This window comes from Elaeis guineensis, chromosome 16, assembly GCF_000442705.2.
Source record: "Elaeis guineensis isolate ETL-2024a chromosome 16, EG11, whole genome shotgun sequence".
Taxonomy (NCBI): Eukaryota; Viridiplantae; Streptophyta; class Magnoliopsida; order Arecales; family Arecaceae; genus Elaeis; species Elaeis guineensis.
The window spans coordinates 16,495,125-16,515,520 of NC_026008.2; positions in this window are offsets into that span (position 1 = coordinate 16,495,125).

Sequence of the window (20,396 nt, forward strand, 5' to 3'; positions counted from 1 at the left end):
AAAGATTGCCTTAAGGCTGACGAACACCTTTTGTTCATCAGCATGGTAGAAAAAATATCCTTTTGTCTCTTTGGGGTACCCTATGAATGAGCATTTGTCAGATCTAGGTCCAAGTTTGTCTGTGACTAATCGTTTGACATAGGCCGGGCACCCCCAGACCCTAAGGTGTGAAAGTGCTGGCTTACGTCCCGTCCATATCTCATATGGAGTCTTAATTACAGACTTACTTGGAACCCTATTTAATAGATAACAGGCTGATTCGAGTGCATATCCCCAGAAGGATATCGGCAAGCTAGCAAAACCCATCATGGATCGGACCATGTCTAACAGAGTCCGATTCCTCCTTTCAGACACACCATTATGCTGTGGTGTTCCTGGAAGAGTCCATTGGGAGAGAATCCCATTCTCTCCTAGATATGTGAGAAATTCACTAGAAAGGTATTCTCCTCCTCGATCAGATCGAAGAGTTTTAATACTCTTCCCAGTTTGTTTTTCTACTTCACTTCGGAATCGTTTGAACATTTCAAATGAATCTGACTTATGTTTCATCAGATAGACATATCCATATCGGGATAGGTCATCCGTGAATGTTATGAAGTAGAAATATCCACCTCTAGCATTGGTGCTCATGGACCCGCATACATCAGTATGTACTAGGCCCAAGAGCTCAGTAGCTCTCTCACCTTTTCCAGTAAAAGGTGACTTGGTCATTTTACCAAGAAGATAGGACTCACAGGTTGTAAGTGATTCATAATCACTGACTTCGAGGATTTCCTCTTGAGTCAACCTGTTTATTCTGTTCTTGTTTATATGACCTAGCCTACAGTGTCATAAGTAGATATCTGACACACTATCTAATCTAGGGTGCTTGACAGTAGAATAGACTCTTATCGGGCTTGATCTTTTTGGTCTGGCTCTACACTGATGTCCCAGCCTGAACTTGCACCTTCTTCACTTTCTTCTTCTTGTTCTTCTTCCCTTTCTCAAAGGGTCGAAAACCAGAAGACGAACCTCCCACTGAGTTCACCGACTCCTTGAGGAGTTGGTGATCCTTCTCAAAGTTCTGAAGCAACCCCAGTAACCCGTGGTAGTTCTCTTCAGGCTTTGTCATTCTATAATGAGTGAGGAATGGGAGATAAGACTTGGGCAGCGAGTTCAGTATTGCATCTTTCTCAAGCTGCGCATGCAAGGGGAAGCTGAGCTTGCTCAATCATTCCATCAGCTCGATCATGTACAATACATGATCAGTGATAGAGGTACCATCCCGCATTTTGGCGTTGAAGATGGCACAACTAGTCTTGTGCCTCTCCACGTCATCGGGTGTGCCAAAGGCATCCTCCAACACTTGAAGCATGTCCTTTGGCTGAGCCATCTCGAATCTGCGACTGAACTCGTCGCTCATGGTAGCTAGCATGATACAGCACACCGTGGTCCGGTCACTGAGGAACTTCTGGTAAGTATCTCTGACTGTTCCACATGCATTGACAGCTGGCTCTTCAGGTGCAGGATCCATTATCACATATAGGATCCGTTCATGCTCCAGGACTATCTTCAACTTTCGGTACCAGCTACCGAAGTTGGGTCCCACCAACTTATCATTGTCCAACAATGATCGGAGTGATAGGGAAGTGGCCATATTTGCACAAAGGAGAACCATAACCTAATTAGTAATTGATTCATTAAACCTAAAGATTTGGACTTTAATCAAAAGGTTTCTCCCACTATTTTATTCGAATTGGTAGCCTCTACCTTCAATTCGAGGAATTAGCCTAATTCTTTAGCGGGTACTAGAATCTACTTAGACTGCACACAAGCCCAACTTTGGTTGGCCAACCCATGTACATCTAAGGGTAGGTTCATAACCAATTGTTTCTCTAAATAATTTCTAGTAATTTTAATTTTGCCCCAGAAACCTAATCAATAGGCTTTGGCCTCCACTGTAAGGATCCAGTTAGGTCCAACCATTATCATGATCATACTTGGTGTATCTAACCAACGAATGATTAAGCCCAACTTTGGTTGGCTCACCTAACCACCATTAGAGAGATACTTCCAAGTCGTCATATGATGAGTGATAATTCCATTAGTCAACAAGCACCGGGCCTTTGGGTCTGCAATGATTATTGAGTTCATGGACTCATTATCAAACACCTTAATGGGAGGCTATGACTCAGTTATCTCCATAACTTTATCATTTTAAGGACCTAATAATTTTAGAGGATTTAAATAATATAGAGGATGAGGTCAGATGAACCAGCTTATCATGATCCTCCCACTGGCTTCACCAAGTCAGCTTAAGGGAGACCAGGACTGGTCTAGGAGCACCTAAATCAGTCACACTGATTTACCTAGCTGACATGGGTCAGCTCGAATAGTCAAGTGATCCGATCAAAACATAATTTCACCAAGAGGCCAGGTAAGTTCAATCAGTGGGAGGGTCTGCCAAAGCTTGCCTTAGACACCATCAGAAATGGCCAGGTAAGCGGGCTCCCAATTAAAAACCACCGGTCTGGTTTACCTTAGACACCAACTGGTTTAATTAGTTTCAATTAGATCAACCTAACAGTTCGTGCTAGACCGCTTAGCCAAAAATCAAGTCCATTTGGTTCTCGTTAAAGACATGGACTTGACCAACTACAACTATTGTAATTGATCTAGAGAATCCTTGACCTAATCTAAGACAACAATTGATTAGATTTAGTCAATTCTCTAATTAAGTCCATCTTTAATCTAACCATAGGTCTAACCCAATTAATGGACCTAATTCCCACTAACCCATTAACCCAATGTGTTATGATTTGTGTCTTAGGTTCTTCAATTCACAATCCTAGAACCTAATCAAACAACTTCTTAATTCTTAATTAAGTTTTGGGCTGAGGGTTGGGTTTGACTTTTCAAAAAATAATTTTCATATTTGTAAAATAATTTTACAATATGATTTTACCAACCATATTGCATGATTGATTCAGAATCAAGATGCAAGTGAAATAAACATGAAACTACTTTAGATCTAATCTAAACAGGTTCATGTAATTGAAACAATTTCAACTTTAAACAATTTCTTTGCACAAAAATTATTAACAAAGAGATTTTATTTCAGATTTAAACATCTTTTAAATCTAATAAATCATAAATTTAATCTAGATCATATCTAACAAATTTATGATTAAAGATAGATCTACACAAACTAGGACAACCTTTGCACTGTAAGGGGTAAACCTTACAGCAGGACAACCTTGCAGTTTGTGATTGATCTAAAATTTTAATTTCAGATTTAATAATCAGATTATAAATTAGATCTAATCTAAAAATAATCTAAGCATGTATAAATAATCATGTAATAAAGAACCTAGGCTCTGATACCAATTGTAGGAACCAGATCTAGGGTTTCAGGGTTAGATCTTGAAAAAGAGGGTTAGATCTTGAAACTTTTTCAAGATCATACAGCGGAAGACTAAAATAAATCAAAATTTATTTTCTAAGATTAGAAAATCCCTAGATCTAAGATCCTATTACATGATTATTACATGGTATTAAATCAAAAATTAAAATATATAAATATAGCATGAACTACATGTTGATCATATCAACATGTTTCTATACTACATCTAATGTATGTATTAAACAATAGATCAGATCTATTACCTTTCAAGTTAGACGTTTTGACCTTGTTGATCTGGGCTTGAGGATGATGTTGCAAGCTGCACACGTGTCCGGCCTCTAGGAGTCGTCCACACGAGCCCACGAATCTCGATCAGAAGTCCTGCTTCAGGAAATCAGCACAGTATGCTAGTACTGCGCTGATCCTTCTTTGATGGTTGATCAGGTGCCTCCTTCTTCTTGATTTGGACTCTTTCAAAGATGGAAAGTAGAAGGAGGAGTTTCAGATCTGAGACGCTCTCAGAAAACTCAAGATGGAAGGAGGAAAGATATGAAAATAAAAACCCTAGAAGAAGACCCTCTTCTTCTTCACGTTTTTCTCTCTAGACACCCAAACTTGTATCTTTTATATCTCCACGACCTAAAGGTATTTCTCTCTGATGTTTGAATGGCAGAAATGTCTCTCAAATATCTATCTCCCTTTAAAATTTCATGAAGAAACTCATCTTATATAGAGAGATATGATAGAGTCTTTGTCTAGGTCAAACACCTAGTCAAGGCTTATCCAAACATGACAAGTTAAGGGACGCCCAACTCTTGAGCACCTCCTCCATATTTTCGTGCATGGATTATCAGAAAAGGATGTACAATATAAACCCTAAAATCCACGAAAATTCCAAAAAAAATTTGGATAAATTCGATGCAAAATTGAAAGAGTTTTGGATTTCTAAAACTCTATCTCATAGAATTCAAAATCCAAACTTATTCCTTTTAGATTTGATCCAAACCACCTTCCATGTAAGAAAGAAGAGAAGAGACCTTTTGTGAACGTGAGAGAGATCTGGGAGAGGGCTTTTGTCACACAAAATAAGTGGAGATTGACGTTGAATAAGAGAGAGGGCGTGGAGAAGGCTTATGTGGCGCAAGGTGGAATCCTAGTCCTACTAGGATTCTGTCTCATGACTTGTTTTAATTTAGTTTCCCAAACCAAATCAAATCAAAATTAGATCAACCTAATTAAAATAGGTCTTAACCTAATTAAGAACCTAATTTAATCAGATTAAATTAGATTTAAATCTGATTTAATTTTCTAATCAAATTAGAAATTAGATTGACCCAAGTCCTAGTTGAACTAGGACTAGTCTTTCCTTGCACTTGGCTTATCCAATAAACCAATTGGACTTGATCCAATCAAGTCCAAATCAAATCTAATTAAATCATATTTAATTAAACTTAATCTCAGCCCATTGGCTTAATCAAATTAAGCCAATTAGCAATCAAATTGCTAATCGATCCTCCTGCAACACTTGTACTGGGTTAAATGTCAATCATATTGATCATTTAACCCTAGAACGATTCTTAATCGTTGATCAACCATCCGATCGGATCATGAACTCTAATGTGTGTGACCTCATAGGTCCGAACCTAAGCCGGTAGCATAGGAACAAATTCTTATACCAATCGAAGTGACCATCTAGCAATGATACCCGATGACCGGATAGGTCGAATGTGTAGAACAACATCCTTAGAACCCATGCGGATATAGTTTTCATATAATTCATCTCCTTGACCAAAATGATCATAGGACATCCCAGAGTTCAACTATCAACTCTGATCAGGTTGTCTACATTATATTTCAAAATATCAAATCCATCTAATGGATTATCCTGGCCAAGATTTTGCTAAATTGAAATACAGCGACTCATTCTTCTCCAACTCTTAGAGTGGTCAATCCCATCTCGATCACACTCTGACTTCGCAAGTACTTGACTGTGCCCAGAAGCCTTCCATCCCTGAATTAGAAATTTAGTTAGTCCAGTACCAAAGCACAGTGAGTTGCTTGCAAGTCACTGAGGTGATCTCAAGTCTAAGGGACACTTATACCTATATCCCATCAGAGACATTCTCGACAGCAGAATGCTCTGGAGTTGGTCACGTTCAATGATGATGTACCCTTACATCTCACCTGTATGCCATACCAGTGTCTCCACACTCTTTGGTTAAGAGGACAACCAACCCATATGGCCTACAGCGACCTATGCTCGATAGAAGCTATCGTCCTTATTAACAGCCTATCATTTGATCGTGAACAGTTTTAAGGACTAATCGATAAATCCTCTCTTTATCGAATCTAAATAGTCCTAAGGACTTCATCATAACAACGGAGTTCATTAGAAGATGAAAGCTTATGATGAAGATGCCAAATATATTTTTTTTTTATTAACAAATCAATTACAGTACTTGGTTGCTCAACCGTCAACAGCTTGACGATTGGCTTTTTGGGACACATTTCCCAACATTAAGACCTTGCGAATTGTGATGTTTGTTGAATGCCACGACCCGCGCCGACGGGAGTTTAAGCTCAATTGGGATAACAGCCTCCATTCCGAAGGCTAAAGCAAAGGGGGTCTCCCCCGTGAGCAGTCTTTGGGTAGTTCGATATGCCCACAGCACATGATAAAGTTCGTCTACCCAAGTTCCCTTCACCTTTTCAAGCCTTGTCTTGATCCCTTGCAGTAGGGTTCTGTTGGTCACTTCAGCTTCGCTGTTCACCTGAGGATGGGCTACTGATGTGAAGTTATGGGAGATATTTAGATCTTCACAAAATTCGATGAATCTTGCTCCCGCGAACTGCCGCCCGTTATCGGTGATTAGGGTTCTTGGTAGACCGAACCTGCAAACGACTGACTTCCAGATGAAATCTTGCACTTTAGCTTCTGTGATTTTTGCCAGTGGTTCGGCTTCGACCCACATGGTGAAGTAGTCAATCGCTACCAGGAGAAACTTTCTCTGCCCCGATGCCACGGGAAAGGGTCCAAGGATGTCCATCTCCCATTGTGCAAAAGGCCATGGGGCACTCAAGGGTGTAAGCTCGGTGGTGGGTTGTCTCTGGATGTTGGCATATCTCTGACATCGGTCACACTTTTTGACGTATTCAATCGAGTTATGATGCATCGTCGGTCAGTAATATCCTTGGCGGAGCAACTTGTGGGATAAAGATCTAACCCCCAGATGGCTTCCGCAGATTCCTTCATGCACCTCCCACAAGGCGTAGTCAGCTTCCGAAGGCCAGAGACATTTTAAAAGGGGCAAAGAGTATGATCTCTTGTACAACTTAACCTCATAAAGGATGTATTAGGAGGCTTGATTTTGGAGCTTCTGAGCTTCTTTCGCATCCTGGGGGAGAACCCCGTCTCTGAGATATGTTATCAGTGGGTCGATCCAGCTGGGCTCGTGGTCAATTTCCAACACGGGCCGCGATTCTTCCGTACTCGGGCACTTGAGCACTTCAAAGAGAACACCCTTGGGTAATTCGGCCAGAGCCAGTGTTGCCAGCTTGGAGAGAAGGTCGGCCCTGGTATTTTCCAACCTCGGAACCTGCCTGACGTTGAAGCTGCTGAAGGCGGGGACGAGCTCCTTTACCTTTTCAAGATATTTAGCCATGCTGTCCCTCCACGCTTCGTAGTTTCCGTTGACTTATCCCACTACTAGCTGGGAGTCACTGTGGACCTGGAGCCGATCTATTCCCAGCTCTTTGGCGATCCTCAGTCCTGCGATCAGAGCTTCATATTCTGCTCTATTATTTGTTGTGGAGAACTCGAAGCACAGAGCGTACTCCGTGATGACTCCCTCTGGACTAATCAAGATCAGGCCCGCGCCTGCGCCTGACATGTTGGAAGACCCATCCATGTAGAGGGCCCAAAAGCAACCAGAGGGATCTGCTTCTTCTTTGGGGGAGTTCGGTCGGGACTCCAGACCGTCAATTTCACCTTGTTCAGGTTCGGCCTCCTCTGGGATAGTACACTCCACTACGAAATCTGTCAATATCTGGGCCTTCACTGCTGGCCTGGGTCGATAGTTGATGTCAAATTCTATGAGCTCGATCACCCATTTTGCCATCCTCCCGGAGGCATCCGCCCGGTGCAGAATCACCTTGATCGGTTGGTCGATGAGCAGCGTTACGGTGTGCCCTTGAAAGTAGGGTCGGAGCCTCCGGGCTGCAATCAACAGGGCATAAGTCAGTTTTTTTAATTTGGTATACCTGGTCTCGGTGTCTCTCAACGTGCGACTGATGTAGTAGATCGGTCGTTGGACTTTTGCTTCTTCTTTGACAAGGACTGCCGCAAGAGCCATGGGAGAGACCGCCAGGTATAAAAATAGTTCCTCTCCAGGCTCTGGCTTCACTAACAGTGGAGGTGAGCCGAGGTAGCTCCTTAGTTCTTCGAACATCTGTTGGCACTCAGGGGTCCAACAGAAGTTCTTCGGCTGCTTGAGGGTTTGGAAGAAGGGTAAGCACCGTTCGGCCAACCTCGCGACGAAGCGATTCAGGGCTGCTACCCTCTCTGTAAGGCGCTGAACCTCTTTTATCGACTTTGGGGCGGCCATCTCCTGGATGGCGTGAATTTTCTCCAGATTGGTTTTAATTATGCACCCCGATACCATGAAGTCCAGGAACTTTCCTGAGGTCACTCCAAAAGCACATTTAGTCGGGTTCAGCTTCATTTTATATTTTCGAAGGGCGTCGAAGGTCTCCTCGAGGTCGGTGACGTGGTTCATGGAAGATTTACTTTTTACGAGCATGTCATCCATGTAGACCTCCATGTTGCGGTCGATCTACTCCTTAAAGATTTTGTTCACCAACCGCTGGTAGGTTGCGCCTGCATTTTTGAGGCCGAAAGGCATGACCTAGTAACAGTAAAGGCCATGGTTAATAATGAAAGCAGTCTTTTCTTCGTCTTCTGGCACCATCCTGATTTGATTATAGCCGGAGAATGCATCCATAAAGGTGAGGAGCTCATGGCCCGAGGTCGCATCTACCAGTTGATCAATTCTGGGCAGAGGGTAGCTGTCCTTTGGGCAGGCTTTGTTCAGCTTTTTGAAGTCTATGCACATCCTCCATTTGCCGTTTGCCTTTTTGACTGGGACAACGTTGGAAATTCAATCAGGGTAATTGACTTCTCTAATGAATCCGGCTTTCAGGAGTTTGTCCACTTCCTCGGCTATCGCCTTCTGCCTCTCTGGTGCATGATCTCGAATTTTTTCTTTCATCGGTCGATGCTTTGGATCGACGGTCAGACGGTGCTCCATGACTTCCGTGTCAATCCCCGGCATGTCCGCTGGAACCCAAGCGAAAATATCCGCATTCTTTCATAGAAAATCGATGAGACACGTCCGTACCTCTTCCCCTAGGTTGGAGCTGATCATCGCCACATGCTCCGCATTTCCGTCGTTCAAAGGGATCGGTACCAGATCTTCGATTGGGCCGCCCCTCTCTTTGGTGAGGTCATCGCGGGCATCCAGCCCATCAATTGGACAGGGGTCGGATTGGTCACTTCTTTACAAGGCTATGTTGTAGCAGTGTCTGGCCAGGGCTTGATCTCCTCTGACCTCTCCGATCCCCTGGTTGGTAGGGAATTTCAACTTCAAATGGTAGGTTGACATGACGGCTCGAAGAGCATTGAGGTCAGGTCGGCTGAGGATTGCGTTGTAGGCTGACGGTGCCTTCACCACCAAAAAATTCACCAGAGCCCTGGATTGTCTTGGATATCGACCCGCAGCTGCAGTCAAAGTCACCACTCCCTCCACCGGGACAGCATCGCAGGTAAACCCTACTAGAGAGAACGTAATCGGCCTCAAATGGCCGTCAAGGATGGACATTCTTGAAAAGGCATCGTAGAACAAAATATCGATCGAACTTCCATTGTCGACAAGAATGCGGCGGACGTCGTAGTTTGCTATATTCAAGGAAACTACAACCGTGTCGTTATGAGGGAATTGGACTCTCTGAGCATCTTCTTCAATAAAGGTTATGGGCTCCTCAATCTTTTATCGCTTGGGGGGTACGGTCAGTACGTTGGTTGCTTCCTGCCGGGATCCTCCCGAGATGGTGTTGGTGAAATCCGTCGGAGACCGATTGTTCGACCGCTCCATGCCGACGACCGTTGTCGGAGGATGTGGGGCCTGGGAAACTGGAGGCGAGGTCGGAGCCTGAGATCTGGCCACAGAGGTTGTGGGTCGCCGTGTGGATGCTTCACGAGAAGGCATCAGGAGAGGATCTAGTGGGGGAAGGAGGAGTGGATGTCGGAGAAGATGACCAGAGGTGGTCCCGTTGAGCGCTCCTTTAAGAATAAGGGTACTGCGAAGACATGCGCCCCCCTTCCTCTAGCACCAATCCTGTTGGTGCAAAAATCCGCCTGCGTCGGAAAAGCTGGAGTAGAGGGAGTCGCGGTCGCCGCTGGAACCTGCAAAAGAAGTCTAAACCGTAGGTGGGGTTGCTCCGGCATGACCCTCCGACGCTCAAGTCAGTTCTCTGCCTCAACAAGAATGGAGTGCTCGAACGAAAATTTTAGTAGAGTTTCTAGGTAAAAATGAAAGCTTGGAGAATAACGTATCTGGGGTCCCCCTTTTATAGGTGAGGGGAGCAAAGGATTGGTAGCGACTGTTTATGATTGCCTCGTCGTGGGCCGTATGGAGCTAGGAGGAATTTATCATGAAGAGTAATGGGGTGGAGTCGTGGCTGTCACCATGGCTCGCCACGTGTAATCAGTTGCAGGGAGTGGAGCGGCGTCCGTTATCGTGACTCGCCATGGAGTGGTGGAACTGCACGGGATCCGTTGCAGGAAGTGGAGCAGAATCGTGGCCATTGCTGCGGCCTGCTAGGGAGTGATGGAGCCGCGTAGGATCCACCGCGGGGAGTGGAGTAGAGTTGTGGCCGTTACTACGGCCTGCCAGGGAGTGATGGAGCCGCGTAGGATTCACCGCGTGGAGTGGAGTAGAGTTGTGGCCTGCTAGAGGGTCCAGGCCTGTCAGCCGAAGTCCGACTAGAGTGTCTAGTGGAGAGGGGTGGCTAGTTGCCCGGCCGAGAGGAGCTCGGAGTCCGGCTCTCGTGGGAGTTCGGACGAAGTCTTCCTTCAGTTGAAGTCGGAGATGAGGTCTGGCTCCCACGGGAGTCCGGACGGAGTCTTCCCGCAGCTGGAGTCGAAGATGAGATCTGGCTCCCGTAGGAGCCTGGGCGAAGTCTACCTACAATCAAAGTCAGGGGTGAAGTCCGGCTCCCTTAAGAGTCCGGATGAAGTTTACCAGCAGTCGGGGTCGAGGACGGAGCCCGGCTCCCGTAGGAGTCCGGGTGAAGCCTTCCAGCAGTCGAGGTCGGGGATGAAGTCCGGACGGAGTCTTCCTTCGGCCGGAGTCAGAGATGAGATCCGGCTCCCATGGGAGTCCAAGCTGAGTCTTCCTGCAATTGGAGTTGTGGGTGAAGTCTGGCTCCCGTAGGAGTCCGGATGAAGTTTACCTGTAAGTGAAGTCGTGGGCAGAGTCCGACTCCCGTAGGAGTCCGGGCGAAGTCCGCCTGCAGTCGGAGTCGGGAATGAGGTCCGGCTCCCGTAGGAGTCCAGACGAAGTCTTCTTGTAGTCGAAGTTGGAGATGAAATCCAGCTCCCGTAGGAGTCCGGACGAAGTCTTCCCACTGCCGAGGTTGGAGAGGGAGTCCGGCTCCCGTAGGAGTCCAGACGAAGTCTTCCTACTGTCGAGGTTGGAGATGGAGTCTGGCTCCCGTAGGAGTCCGGACGAAGTCTTCCTGCTGCTGAAGTTGGAGATGGGGTCCGACTCCCGTAGGAGTCCAGATGAAGTCTTCCTACCGTCGAGGTTGGAGATGGAGTCTGGCTCCCGTAGGAGTCCGGATGAAGTCTTCCTGTAGTCGAAGTTGGAGATGAAGTCCGACTTTCGTAGGAGTCCGAACGAAGTCTTCCTGCTGCTGAAGTTGGAGATGGGGTCCGGCTCCCGTAGGAGTCCGGACGAAGTCTTTTTGCCGTCGAGGTTGGAGATGGAGTCCGGCTCCCGTAGGAGTCCGGACGAAGTCTTCCTGTAGTCGAAGTTGGAGATGAAGTCCGGCTCCTGTAGGAGTCCAGACGAAGTCTTCCTGCTGCTGAAGTTGGAGATGGAGTCCGGCTCCCGTAGGAGTCCAGACGAAGTCTTCCTGCTGTCGAGGTTGGAGATAGAGTCCGGCTCCCGTAGGAGTCCGGACGATTTCTTTCTACTGCTGAAGTTGGAGATGGGGTCCGGCTCCTGTAGGAGTCCGGACGAAGTCTTCCTGCTGTCGAGGTTGGAGATGGAGTCCGGATGAAGTCTTCCTGTAGTCGAAGTTGGAGATGAAGTCCGGCTCCCGTAGGAGTCCGGACGAATTCTTCCTGCTGCTGAAGTCGGGGACGGAGTCCGGCTGCCGTAGGAGTCCGGACGAAGTCTTCCTGCTGCTATAGGTCAGAGCCGGTAGAATCCCAGAGGGGTCACTCCTGACACGAACTTCGGCTGGGGGGGGTTTTACACCCAACAACTAGGATAATACCAAGAGAATTCTCTCTAGAAGTCTCACAATTTAGGATTTGATTTTGTGCTCCAACACATGGAAAAATCAAATCCTAGGACAAGCTGACACCACTTGTTATTTTTTCTCACCACCCTTCTTTCTATTTTTCCTCTCAATTTTTTTAGATTTTTTTTCAAGAATATTTTGGGTATGGATAGATGGGACATCAGAGGAAGGATTGCCCTAAGAATGTTCTAGCTAGGGGTCTTCCATCAGGGCCTAATACTACTTGAGGATTTTCAACAAGGGGTGTTAATTATAATCCAAATGCTCCGATAAATTAGGAGAGGATTGGTACCAGTAGATAGGATGCCACGTCAGATAGGTCGAGAGCTGAAGCAAGGGTTTATGCCATGACTAGGCAAGAAGCGCAAGTTACTCTTGATGTGGTGATAGGTAAATTATTTATATGTAATCATAATGCATACATATTGATTGATCCTGGGTCCATGCATTCATATGTGTCATCTGTATTTTTCATGCATATCACTAAGAGTTTAAGCCCATTAGACTGTAGTTTGATGGTATCTATGATAGTAGGAGAGCCATTTATTACAGATCAAGTATTCAGGTGCTGTTCAGTCCGAGTGGGTGAGCATGAGTTAATAACAGATTTGATTTCCCTAGATATACATGATTTTGATGCTATTTTGGGCATGGATTGGCTATTTGCACATTGAGCGAAGGTAGATTATTTCAGAAAAGAAGTGATTTTTTAGACTTCAAATGGTAGAGAGGTACATTTTTCAGGTGAACAGTGAGTACTTCCATGATGTATTATTTTAGCTTTAGCAGCTAGTAGATCACTCAAAAAAGGGTGTGAAGCATATCTAGCATGTGTAGTTAATATAGAAATAAGCAAGTCGGATGTAGTAGATATCCCAATGGTTTGTGAGTTTCCAAATATTGTTTCAGAGAAACTTCCAAGGTTACCACCGGACTGAGAGATAGAGTTTGGTATTGATTTGATTTCAAGTACCAAACCGATATCCAGAGCTCCGTATCGATTGGCTCTAGTAGAATTAAGAGAGCTTAAGATACAATTACAATAGCTACTAGATACAGGATCTATCAAGCCAAGTATTTCACTCCGGGGAGCTCCAGTGTTGTTTGTTAAAAAAAAGGATGGTGCCATAAGGTTGTGCATTGATTATCAACAGCTTAATAAGATAACCATCTGAAACAATTATCCACTGCCATGTATTGATGATTTGTTTGATCAACTTCAGGGGGCTAGAGTATTTTCAAAGATAGATCTTAGATCTGCATATCATCAGTTCAAGATTAAAGAAGAGGATGTATCAAAGATAGCTTTTCGAACTAGATGTGGTCACTATGAATTCTTAATAATGCCATTCGGATTGACGAATGCTTTAGCAGCCTTTATAGGTATGATGAATTGGATATTTTAACAGTATTTAGACAAATTTGTAATTATCTTTTTTGATGATATATTAATATACTACAGAGATGAAGCAGAACATAAAGAACATTTGAAAATTATTTTACAGATACTTCGGGAGAAGCAATTATATGCTAAATTGAGCAAAAGTAAATTTTGGAAAGATAGAGTAGTTTTTCTTGATCATGTGATTTCAGCAGAAGGTGTATTGGTGGATCCACAGAAAATTGATGCTATTATAAATTGGGAGTCACCTACTAGTCTGACAGAAGTGAGGAGTTTTCTAGATCTGGCTAGTTATTATCGAAGATTTATTGAAATTTCTTAATCATTGCATCTCCCATGATAAGATTGCTTTGAAAGAATGTTAAATTTGAACGGAATGATGAATGTCAAGAAAACATGGATAAGTTAAAGAAAAGGTTAACTACTGCTCCAATACTTACTCTTCCTTCCCGTGGTGGTAGTTATGTGATATACAGTGATGCTTCTTACAAAGGGTTGGGTTGTGTGTTGATGCAGCACAGGAAGGTAATTACCTATATTTCTAGATAGCTTAGACCACATGAATTGAATTATCCTACCCATGATTTAGAACTTGCTACAGTTGCATTTGCTTTTAAGGTGTGGAGACATTACTTATATGGGAAAAAGTGCCAAATTTTCATAGCTCATAAAAGTTTAAAGTATGCATTAACTCAGAAGGAATTGAATCTTGGATAGCGAAGGTGGATTAAGCTTATTAAATATTATGATTGTATAATTAAGTACCATCTTGGGAAAGCTAATATGGTAGCAGATGCATTGAGCCAAAAATCTACAGCCACTTTGTCTCATATTAAAGCTGTGTATTTGCCATTGATGTTGGAGTTGAGGACACATAATGCTAAGTTAATAGTAAAAGATTATGGAGCCATGTTGGTTAGTTTTCAAGTTAGGCCTACATTGGTTGATGAAATATATAAAGCCCAAGCTCAAGATCCTCCGTTAAAGAAGATTATAGATACTGTATATAATGGACTTCGAACAAATTTTACAATCAGAAAGGATGGCACTCTGATGTGCAAAAATCGTGTTTGTGTTCTAAAGATAGGGGATCTTAAAAGGCAGATAATGAAAGAAGCCCATTGTTCGCTTATGCCTTGCACCTAGGAAGCACCAAAATATACTGAACTATCAGACAAAATTATTGGTGGGCTGGTATGAAAAGAGAGATAGCTGAATATGTATCTAAGTGCATAGTGTGCCAACAGATAAAAGCAAAACATTAGAGTCCAACTGGGAAATTGTAGTCGCTTTTTATCCCCAAATGGAGTGAGAGCACATTATTATAGATTTTGTGGTCAGCCTTCCAAAGACAACGAGAGGTATTGATGCAATATGGATGATTGTTGATAGATTAACTAAGTCCGCTCATTTTGTTCCTATTAAGATCATATTTACTTTGGGCAGATTAGCAAAGTTATATGTTGAAGAAATCATTAGCAGATATGAAGTGCCTATTTCGATTGCGTCAGATAGAGATCCTCAATTTACTTCACAATTTTGGCTGGGGTTACAGAAGGCTTTAGGTACCAGATTGGGCTTCAGTATCGCTTTTTATCCACAGACTAATGAGCGGTCAGAAAAGACTATACAAACTTTAGAGGATATGCTACGGGCGTGTGTTATGGAGTTTTCGAATAGCTGGAATAAATATTTGCCACTAATGGAGTTTGCATATAACAACAGCTATCACTTTAGTATAGGTGTAGCACCATATGGGACTTTATATGGTAGGAAGTGCAGAACTCTAGTGTGTTGGGATGAAGAAGGGGAAAGGAAGCTTTTCGGACCAAAGATAGTGCAGATTATTACAGATTAGGATAGATTAATCAAAAAAAAATTGAAACCAACACAAGATAGATAGAAAAAGTATTCAGATCCAAAGCATAGAGAGGTAATTTTCAATGTGTGTGAGAAGGTATTCCTTAAAGTTTCTCCTTGGAAGGGTATATTGCGGTTTGGGAAAAAGTAAAAATTGAGTCCAAGATATATCGGGCCATATAAGATAATAGAACGTATTGGATCAGTTGCATATCGGTTGGCACTCCCACCAAAACTTTCTCAGATTTACAGTGTGTTTCATATTTCTATGCTACAGAAGTGTATTTTAGATCCATCCCATGTTCTGCAGTCCAAGCCAATTATTGGAAGAAAATTTATCTTATCTAGAGAAACCAATGCAGATTTTAAGTAGAGAAGAAAAGCAACTACATACTCGAGTTATACCTTTAATTAAAGTTCTCTGGTAGAACTAGAATATAGAAGAAGCTACATGGGAAAGAGAAAATGAAATGAAAAACAAGTACCCACATTTGTTTCAGACTCAAGATAATAGAATTTCGGACGAAATTCTTTTTGAGGGGGGAGGAAATGTAATATCCCTAATCAACAATGTGGTAGTTTAAGAAACTTGCACTTGCATTTAGCATTTTTGCATTTATGGTATAGCATGTTATCTATAAGATATTTGAGTATTTAAACATTAAATAGGTAGTAGTAATGAAGCATGAATCTAGTTGTTAACTAAGAAAAAAAATAATTAAGGAATTGGATCGATAATAATGATATGAAAGCTGAATTTTGATGGTTATTGATCTTAGAAGGAGTTGATATTTTAAAGGATATCTTAGGTATCATATGTATAGAAATTTTATGATACACATTCATGACTAGTAGCAATTTCTGCCACTTAGCTGACTCAGATAGGAGTTGACTCGACTAAGTCTCAGGAGGGTGTGCCAGACAAAAAATTGGAGTTTCAAAGAATTTATGGTGGCATGCATATGGGTCGATCCAATTTTATACTAAGTCGACTAAGTTTTAGACTGAATTGGCTCAGTCTCAGGTGAGTCGACTAAGCTACTGGAATAGCAGAGAGGTGGGTCTAAGCTGAGGTGTCTTATGTTATGATTTAAAAAGAATTTTTATTTGGATAGCTTAGTAACTATTTTATATAAAGAAATAGTTGGGAAAGCAACCTTTTTGTTGGCTTTTCATGGTTAAACACCTAGCAACTAATTCCTTAATTTATTCTTTTCCAAAACATTAGCCACCGATCCCTATTTTCTGCTGTTTACGTTCTTTAGTAAAATATAGAAGATAGAGAAGAAAAGAGGCTGGGGAAAGGTGAATTTCTCAGTTAGAAATCAGGGAGAATATAGCTAAAAAAGAGGTTTATAGTAATCAATTGATGTGAAGAAGAAAAGTTGCTGAAAGTGAGAAAAGGAAGGAACCTATTTTTGCTGGCAGCAAGGTGTTAATCATTTGAGTTAAGAATTTTAGTCCCTAAATTAGATTTAAATTAAACTTTGAATCATTTCTATTGGATGACATGTTATGGTGGATAAAATTATGAATTTAAAACTTAAATTAGAGGATGAATTGCTGCCGCCAATCTATTTTCTGAAATTTCTAAAATATTTTAGTAACCAGTTAGATTTATGTTTGGCTGAAGTTGGGATGGCTTACTAAGAAGGAAATAGTAGAAATACTGAAATTTGTTAAGTTTATGTTGAGGTATAGTTAAATATAAGCTAGGGCAAAGTAAGGCTGGGCAAAAGTAAAAGTTGGAAGGACTAAAGCATGAGCATAAGAGCAAGACATGCATAATTGCATTCATGCATCGTGTAGGATTGTGTTAATAAATGTGTATTAATGTTATAGAGGAGGAAGAAGGCTCCAAGAATACTTTAGGTGAGTCAAACACCAGGGAGGTGCAGTAGCTAGCAAGAGGTGAGTGCCTTTCTATCTAATTTTGGTATGTTCCTCATTGTCTTAGCTATAAAAAATAGTAAATCTAAAAAAGAAAGTTAGATTTCTGATTTTCCACAGCTTATATATATGTGAAAGCATGAAAATAGGAAATGAATCTTATTGAAATGTTGTTCAATAATATAGTTGTGCATATATATTTGATTTAAATAGAATTTATTTTTAGCTTGTAAATGTCATTGGAATTAGCTTTTCAATATTTGATAACTGGCTTTCCAGCATTCGAAGAGTTATTGAGCATTCATCAGCATATTATACTGTAAAAAATCAATCGGCACCACAAACAGCAGAAAATTCAGCTTATCCGATGGGACTTATCAGCAGCATGTATTGCTATGTATTGGCTGCCTTGGGAGTGGTGTCCTGGGGTGTAGTCGGTAGTAGCCAATAGTATAAATTAATTTTATATCATAATTTTGTTCTGGCTTAACATTTAATAGTTTTTGTAAATATATCAACAATGAAATCTTTATGTGTTACATTAAATATTTGAGCCAAGCTTTCCTGTTTCTCCATTGTTAGATAGATTATCCATTCACTGAGACTTAAGTCTCATCCCCCTCACTTTCTTCTATTGTAGACTTGGAGTATTTTAGCCAGCTATCGAAGTAAAGCATCTACATCCTCATCAGCATACACACTAGAAAAGGTTGATCATGTTAGTTTGTGAGAGGTGTATCCTTTGAGATGTTATATATGTATCCATGTGTATGAGTTGTATAAGCCCAAGTGTGAGAGGGGTATATTTGGCATGTATTATGTGTTTAAGTTGTGTAAATTAGAAAAAAAAAGAGTAAATGAATATAAATTAGCTATCTATTTCTTTCATAAAGCTTTAGTAACCGTAGCAATCTATTTCTATCATCTATTTAAATTAGCTCTCATACATTTTGTATGTATTTATATTTAATCATATTCTATATTTATATTTTAACTAATCAATAAAAATTTGATCTTTTATAAAAATTTAATATGCTTGATGTTTATACTTGTGCTTGATTGAATATTTACTTTGTTTATAAAACTAAGAAGGAGAAAAATATACTCTTGCAAAGTTTATTTTTAAAATGAATATACATATTTTGAAAGAAAAAAGAGAGAAAATTAAGAAAAATAAATTTTTCTAGCATTTATTATGTAAAAAAAGAAAAAAATATTATTTAAATGTTATAAGAAATATATTCATAATTTGCATGCTTTCAATACTTCTATTATTTTTGCTTCTTTAGATTTTTAAGAAATCTATCTTGAACTTACTAAGAGAAATCATTATTGATCTTAAAAGAGAGATTATTGATAAATAATTATACTTTATTTTTCTTATGAATTTATTTCAGCATTCTTGTGATTTTGATTATTTAAATTATTTTGAGCAACTGTTCATACTTCACATATTTTGATCATATCAATAGTTTTAGATAATGAATTGGTATCAAAAAATTATTTTTGATCTAAAAAAAATTATTAATGAATATTGATACTCCACTCTGATTGATTATTTTTAAAAAATTAAATTTGAAATATGCTCTCTTTGAATCTTTTGAAGTTAATATCAAGCAAAATATTTCAAGAAAGCTGTCCTTTATCTTTAAAGCTAAATATTTAAAAAAAATTAATTTTATTCAATTAATATCAAATAACTTATTATTTGCCTTGTATTTTATTGATATATTTTTTTGATAAAAAGAGAAGAATATCTTTATCTCAAATCTGATTTTGCAAAGCTATATTCTTAAAAAGGACATCATTTTAGATAAATCAAAGAAATAAATATTTTTTTTGAACTTAATTGCTTAATACTTCTTACGAAAAGAATAAAATGATCTTTTTTTGAATAATAACTAAAAATCTTTTAATTTGAATGATTTAATGATATTAATTCAAATTAATTTATCATTCTAAATTTTCAAAATTATTTGATTTGGATCAATATATCTTTATCATTTCAAAAATAAAATAATTGGTCTCAAATTTTTTTGAGAAAGTTGCTATTTCAAAAAAATCTAGTATCAAGCTGAATTTGAAACATACTTTCATATTTTAATACGATTGATTATCTTTGAGAAATAGATTTAAAATATATTCTTTTTAAAATCTCTAACTGGTATCAAGATAATTGCTATTTTGTTTGATTTTTAAAATGATTGGTATCAAGAAGATTAATTTTCATAATTAGTATTAGACAACCTATTTTGGTTTGTACTCCAGTACTTTATTTCTTAGCCAAAAGAAATGAATGTCTTATCTTTAGTTTATTTTGCTTTGATACCAAATTTTACTCTGATACTATGTGTTAGAACCATATTGTGCTATGATACATTCATGATATTATCTTTGAATTTAATTGATGGGCACTTATTTAAAAAAATAATAATAAGTATTCAAAATATGCTTGGCTTTACCCTTTGTTCTGAAAATATATTCGAACTATATTTAAAAAAAATTTATTTTGAAAAGCTTTATTCTTCTTAAATCTTTAAAGCTCAAAGTCTATTTGTAATTAAATTTGAGAATTTTTAATGCATCAACTATATTCAGAAAAAGGGAGACATATTTTTAAATCTATATTGATCAAAAGAAGAAAGATAATTCTTTTTGGATAGTTGCTATTTGAATTGAATCTCAAAATATTTGATATCAAGAAGAATTAAATTGATTATTTTTATTGATCATTTTTCAAAGAAATAAATATAAACTTCTTTCAATTTGTATCAAGCAAAATTTTTCAAGAACATTATCATAATTGGTATCACAATTCTCATAATTGATATCAAATAGTCTAATTTTATCTTAAATTCTATCACTTTATCTTTTAACAAAAGAAAAGTATGCTATGTATCAAATCTGAATTTTCATGACTATATTTCTGCTATTACAACATTTGAGATAAATTTTTGTGATATGTTTTTGAATGCTTTGCTTTAGGATCAAAATAAGTATTCCTAAGACTATATTATTCAAAAAATTCCATCTCTATTGAATTTTTAAAGCTCAAGTTATTTTTCTAACTAAAATTGAGAGATATTTTTATATCTATATTTTTGAGAAAAGAAAAAAAATTTAAAATCTGAATTTGAAAGTTGAATCCAAGATTTGAAAGGAAGAGAACTAAAATCAAATTTTGAAAATTGATTTGAATTGATTTTGATGATATGTCTTAAATCCTTCCCTTGTGCTTTTTGATGATGTCAAAAAGGGAGAGAATTATGTGGAGTA